At 39.0% G+C, this 6,796-nt stretch overlaps 1 long non-coding RNA gene across 1 annotated transcript; it reads left to right on the top strand.

Annotated features, from left to right (window-relative positions):
* The first annotated feature begins 2,037 nt into the window (after positions 1-2,037).
* LOC308285352 lies at positions 2,038-6,461 on the top strand. Its single transcript, XR_013962051.1, has 8 exons — positions 2,038-2,238; positions 2,946-2,986; positions 3,391-3,437; positions 4,050-4,123; positions 4,228-4,336; positions 4,935-5,010; positions 5,617-5,693; positions 5,977-6,461. It is a non-coding gene; the product is annotated as an uncharacterized lncRNA (long non-coding RNA).
* The last annotated feature ends 335 nt before the right edge of the window (positions 6,462-6,796 follow it).

Raw genomic sequence — 6,796 nt, 5'->3', positions numbered from 1 at the left:
AAAAAACTAAAGATAGGCCGCAACAGTGCCGATTATAAATGAATGTGGGTTGTCCTTAAAGTCCAAGACCATTTCAATTTCAATGTTTTGAATCCTAAATAAGAGCTAGTGTATCTAATCTGAAATGACAGGAACTTAGAGGACAAGTAGGCCTATATTTCTTCAGTGGGGGTATAACAAAATGCATTGTGGCCTAAACTCGGGCGATAAAGAGAGAAAGACAGACAGACAGATAGGCACACCATGATGCTTATCTAACAGTACACAGCAGAATGCTGTGACAATGACCTCTGAATCTTGCCTAGAGTCCATGATTAAAGGCATATCATTCAGCCACAGAAGGGCTTACATAGGCTAGAAATGGCTAACTGTTAATGGAAAGGTCTTGACCTCAGCTGTAATAGGTCATTGTTGAACATCTATGGGACACCATCAAATGGGGTATACCCATTTAAAGATAAAAACAACATATCCCATAATATCTCCTGGCACAGGGATCATCAATGTCTGTACATTGACACATGTGGCGAGACTTGCCTTTGACCATGGTAGATTTTAGATTTTGTTTTTAAATAACAATGTTGTAATTTTGATCATGAGACTAAATTTCTGTCCCAGTCTCCAGGGTTTCTTCAGGATATGTATGACACTATATTCCACTAGTACAGTGGTTCTCAATTTATTTGTATTATTATTATTTTTAAGGACCCATAACTCTGAGAGTGTTTATGGGTCCATTTGGTTCCATACACTCTCAGAGTTACAGACCTGTAATGTTCGATTTGGACCGCATTCAAGGAACTTTGAGGTCCCTCTCAACCTGCTTTGAGAACCACTGTGCTAGTAGACATTTGAGACTGGCTCTTTGTGTGCTACTGGTAACATTATTGTCCACTCCATGGCAAAAATATCATTCAGACTAAAATGTCCACCGCAAGCCAGCCTGGGGTATCCACAGTTTAATACCGCATACTATTAACTATGAAGTTTATCAATGTAAAACATTATAGATGTGACATAGAACAAAGTGTACAAATCAGCCCAACATACACAACCCATTATGGACGGGAACCCCTGTTTTATCCCTCAGGCGTTTTTTTCTGAAAACTTAGGTCAGGCTTTAGAAGGTATCGACCTTATGTCTTAATGGTTTAAAAACAGTAAAGATATATGGAATGGCAACCTGATATTAACTGCATTTGTTCTCGAAGTGGGGTCCTTGAGGGAGTTCCAGGGGGTCCCCTGCTAAATGATAGTTAGGAATGAAATGGACCCTTATGGGTAACTCATAGAGTGTACAAATGGAACCAAAATGGACCCATTAACATTGATTTTACAATAAATTGGGGTCTCAGATAGAAATGTCATAAAATGGAGGTCCGTACTTAGACTAATGCATGTCAAACTGGGGTTCTTGCAATTAAAATAGTTGAGAATCACTGCTTGACTCATCAAAATCTTCTCTAATGGAAATGTTTCTTCTTTGAAATGTTTGAGATCCACTACCATACTGTATTCCTCAATGCTTCAGAAGCTTAATATAAAACTATCCTGCTTGAAATGAGTATAATACAATAAAAACATCATCCTGACGTCAACCTGACGTTGGGATAATACGTTGAACAGACGTTGGTTATTGGTTAGTTACCAACACAACCTAAAACCAACCAAATATCAACGTCTGATGATGTTAGACTTCAACGTTATGTGGACGTTAGTAAAATAATGTTGGGCAGACATTGGTTATACAAGCAAATTATCATCTGTAATTAAATCTGATTAAAACACATTTTAATGCCTATCTTTTGGGATATTATAGTTTGGAGGAAACATATGAAAGATGAAGGGAGCCATCTTTGTAGTTACAGAGAGGAACACAATATATGTGTGTTTATGGAAAGCAGTTTGAAAATCAACTACACTGCCCACAATGCAATTGCAAATGCCTGATTGGCTGTGTGTCATGTGACTGTGATGTGGCCAGCTACCACTGGCTCTGCTGAGAGCACACCCCCACTTTGAATCCAAACAGCCCACAGCAGTTACATTTGTCACCAACAGCAAGCATTGAGAGCTGCTTGTCTAAAAGTGATTTAAGATAAAACTAAACTAAATAAAATCACTGTTGATTGTTGAACAGGAAGATAGGTTGCTGCCAGTCTATTTGTGGGATTAAATCTACATTATGGAGACTTTTTGCACACAGAGAAGGAGTTTTGGAGCAGGGAGATGACACAGGTATGTAAAGCTATTTTAATTGATTGCTTTTGCTTCCAGTACTTTTTACAACTTCACTATTTACAATTCATACTCCAGTGTTTTCAGCCCTTTTCATGTCAAGGACCCCAAAATCCAAAATGACTATTTGGCTGCAGACCCCTTTTAATATGTGACAGGAACCCTCATTCCTGTAAAAAAGTTTCCATTATATAATGTTTCCAAGGTCCATTATTTATTCAGCAGTTAAATAGTGTTATTGTGACAGTAATCATTGCTATTTATATAGTGTTTGTTTAGTAATGTTAGGTTGGTTCCAGCCTTCCAGGTGGTCCCCAGCTAAATGATGGGGAGTTGATAACCAAATGGACCCCTATAGATCTTTTAATTACTGTAAAATCAAACCAAATGTACAAGCTAAATTATTTTTTACACATGATCTGTATTCCTAAATTATTAGGTATGAGACTGAGAGGCTAAATCTCACTAAATGGTGGTCCATGGCTCAAATGCATAATTGACAAACACTGATTTTGTGCCATGGTTCTCAAAGTGGGAGTGAGAGCTAGAAGTGATTAACAGGAGTGTGTGTGTGTGTGTGTGTGTGTGTGTGTGTGTGTGTGTGTGTGTGTGTGTGTGTGTGTGTGTGTGTGTGTGTGTGTGTGGTACATGGCTCATTTGTAATGTATTTTGTAGTCTTTCAACTTTTGTTTTTCTTCTGTCAACAGAAAATTCCAACGTCGAAAAGAAAACCAGTCTATGCAATATGGTAGGTTAAGTCTCCTCTTACCACCCTTTAGCAAAGTCCTTTTTAATCCAGGAAATCCAGTAGTAATCCACAATAGGAAAATAAAAGGTATCTTCATCCTGTGGTATAATATATATATCCAATATAGAATACAGCATGACTTTTGCATGAGACTTCTCCTTCTCTTCTTACCCTGTACTGCCAAAGCTGCACTTCACAGGTGTTACAAACACGTCTGAATGCCAATCTACTGCAGCCAATCACTGCAGGAACTAGTCAAGTACTAAATAATATACTGTACATGCTCATATTATGCAATGTGTTCTTGTAGATAATTTTGTCTCTAATGCAACATTGTTGTTTGATGGAGTATGATAAAATCTAACCTATTCATTTCCTTTTTCACTCTCTCTCTGTTACATGAGGTGTCTCTGTGGTGGTATGAGGTGATCCTGGGAGCTAAGCCAACCAGGTAATTTACTTAATTAATAATGATTTATTTGAACTGAGAAGCCATTCTACAGCCTCACATTGTGTGTGCTTGTAGATCAGCTATTTTTGTGACTTCGGTCCATTATATCTCCCCTTTAATGATTGAATGATTGCACTCTCCCACAGTAATAAGGAAAAGAAAAAACAACACATGTTGACCATTTTTACACTTTGTTAATTTTAAGCTCAGTGTCAGGGAAGCCCACAATGAGAGTAAATGCCAGCAGAACAATATTGCAAGCCATTTTGGCAAAACCTTGATCGGCGCTACCCACACGTTAGGTTGTGTAGCTCATGCCTCGAATGCCCGATGCTTACAAGCTGTACTTTGTTGTAAAGGTGACGAATCAATGATAAAAATGATATAAAACAATACAAATTGGTATTATTAAAGGGGAGATAATGGACCGAAGTCAAGTTTCCTTTCTTTTTGTGCTGATTTTATTTCCTTTCTCTCTGTGTCTCAGGTGCCGTACGTTGGGTGGCTGCTTGTTCTTGTGACGCAGTGTCCAGTCCTGTCTTATGTGGAAGCAAACATGTATGAACTAGTCACTAGTCTGTTTTCACTTCTCCCTCTCTCTCTCTCTCTCAGGTGTCTGCTGTGCTTGTCCCTTCTTTTCTTTGGGATAGACATGGTGGTTTCTACTCTTGGGAGATAACAACCAGGTAGTCTGATCATTGTTTTGTACTAAATAGCCAATCTACAAACTGTTGTGCGATGGAAAATTATAACGCTTTGATTGGGTGTCTAACCTCTCTTTCTCTCTCAGGTGGCGTGACGTGTCTGATAGTCCTTTTGGACCTGGTGCCAGTGGTTGACAGGATAGAGGATGGAGAGAGGAGCAACATCTCTGTGATGACCAAGCTTTTAAGACCTTGGTAGGCTTTATATGAGTCACAGTATAAAGTGCATGTTTCAACATGGAAGAAGAGGAGGTTCGCACACTGTTCCAGAGCTCCGGTAAATAGTTATTATTCTATCCTAATAAACTATTTACTGGAGCTCTGGAACAGTGTGTGAACCTCCTCCTTCCATGGTGTGTATATTATATATTCCTTGGTTCGGCACCTGTAAATCTTTGGAGATGTGCTTGCTTCCCTCTCTGCATGTTTCAACATACAATATGAATTAACCCTTGTGTGATGTGGTTTTCAGTGTCTGCATAATTATTTGTTTAATTATTCTAGGCGATGGCCTGTCTGCATGTTTTCATTCTTTCGCAGCTTAACCACTGGAACCCCCTCTTATGACAATGTCATGATATGTGAAAATTATGTGAAAAATAAATAAATACAATTTTGCATGAATGTAGCTTATAGACCTGCTGTTGCTGAGCAGATTTGGTGTAGAGGGTTTAAAAAAGCGGACCACCCTGGGCCACCTGATCAACAAGGGATCAAGAGATTATATGCCATGTTTACAAAAGAACCTTACCCTACTATATTGTTCACAAAAATGTAATATGTTTTTCTTCAGGCTCTTCGGTAACCACATGAAGGGGGAAAAGGAAGGTGGCTTTGGAGAAGACTGATGTATTTTAGAGCAATACAAGGTAACTTCATGTTGACCAAGGACAGACAATTGGCACACACCAATCTGTAAATAATGTAATTGGGCAAAACATGTCCTTCCCTTTGATACAATGGCAAGTGTCTTTGATTTGGTGTCTAACCCAGGGGGTTTCAAACATTTTTGACTCGGGTCACCTCGCCCCTGTAAATAATATTTTAATCCACAGCACCCTTGAAGTACACTGTAAATATTTTGAATCTTACACCATTGGAGAAATATCAGTTTCCATTAGAACTGACTGAAAATAACTTTATACTTTATGTTTAACCACTTGAACCCCAGCATCCCTATTCTGGGAGGAAGGTTCACCAAAAATAGCCGATCTACAAGCTCACAGCGCGTCGTGACATGTTGTGAGCTTGTAGATCTGCTATTTTTGCAGAAGAGAGTTGGCCGTAGATGGAAAAATAACTCCTCAGAAATCAGGTCAGTTTTACTTAGTGAACTGATATTGATGTAGTGATATTGATGATCAGATTATTCTGAGACACCCCTGGACTGGCATCAAGGCACCCTAGGGTGCAACAGCACCCACTTTAGGAAACCCTGGTCTAACCTATTTCCTTCTTTCTTCTCTCTCTCTTAGCTGGCGTGATGTGTCTGCTTGGGTCCAGTCGTTGAGAGGATGGAGAGAAGAAGCACCTCTGTGACCAAGCTTTTTAAGTAAGTAAGAAGTAATGCACAGCATAACACAGTATAAGGTTTGGGTGTTCTGTGGTTTTCAGTGTCTTACAATTTAATTCTTCTGGGTGAGGGCCTGCTTAACCAACTGAACTCTTGTTATTTTAAGGTTATGAGGGTGAACATGATGTGAAGTTTTCAAGTTTTTGTATGCATTGTGACCTTGTAGACACACCTGTAAATAATTTAATTTGCAAAACATGACAATGTGGTGGTGTAAGGTTATGACAGCATGTTACATATTTTGTATTCTCTTTTTCTACAGATGCCGTCATGACGTTCAACCCAGAAGCAGAGGACAACCTAAAGCAGCAGAGGCGGGAGACACAGGGGAACTGTCCATTTCAAGAGGGACACTATGGACTGATATAACTTGAATTAGTTCTGGTTGGACCTAAAACCTGGTAGCTCACTGGACATGCAGGCAAGAGGAGGCAGCGGGGGACACAAACGCATGCACTCAGAACTGATTGAACTGACACTGTGAATTCTGGGGGATCTTGGTAGTTCTGTTTGGACCTACAGTTTAATCTGGCAACTCACCGGAATACATTTTTTAAATTATTTTTTGTAGTTGTGAACTCACCGGAATATATTTTTTTAAATAATTTTTGTTGTTGTTGTGAACTCACTGGATTATATTTTTTAATTATTATATTTTTGTTGTGAACACACCGGAATATATTTTATTAATAATTTTGTTGTTGTTGTGGGACATATGCAAGTAAAAAGGAAACTGTCTGGAAGTTCTCTCTGAGGTAGGCTGTGCTATTATTTCATGTATTTCTTTATTTGTCCAGTGTTAAGGTAAAAAAAAGGTGAACTGTTATGTTCTTTTCTGGATCAAGCTTAATCAGACCTAGTGACTGCTGTGTGAGCTACCCTCTATTCACTATTCAGTACTTGACACAATTTGGTGTCATACTGTCATATGTCTGGAAGTTGATGTGATGTTAGCGTTGGTTTTCACGCCCCCTTTTGCATTTCCAACTTTGGTCATTGATGTCAACCTAATGTTGGGTTTTGACAGCAATGCACCTCTTGCTTACATGTCTAACCAACATTGGAGGATGACGTCTTGCCAA

This window comes from Nannobrachium achirus (genome assembly GCF_963921795.1).
Source record: "Nannobrachium achirus genome assembly, chromosome: 5".
Taxonomy (NCBI): Eukaryota; Metazoa; Chordata; class Actinopteri; order Myctophiformes; family Myctophidae; genus Nannobrachium; species Nannobrachium achirus.
Note: the sequence above shows the minus strand (reverse complement) of the source record. Positions and strands in the feature narration are given on the sequence as shown.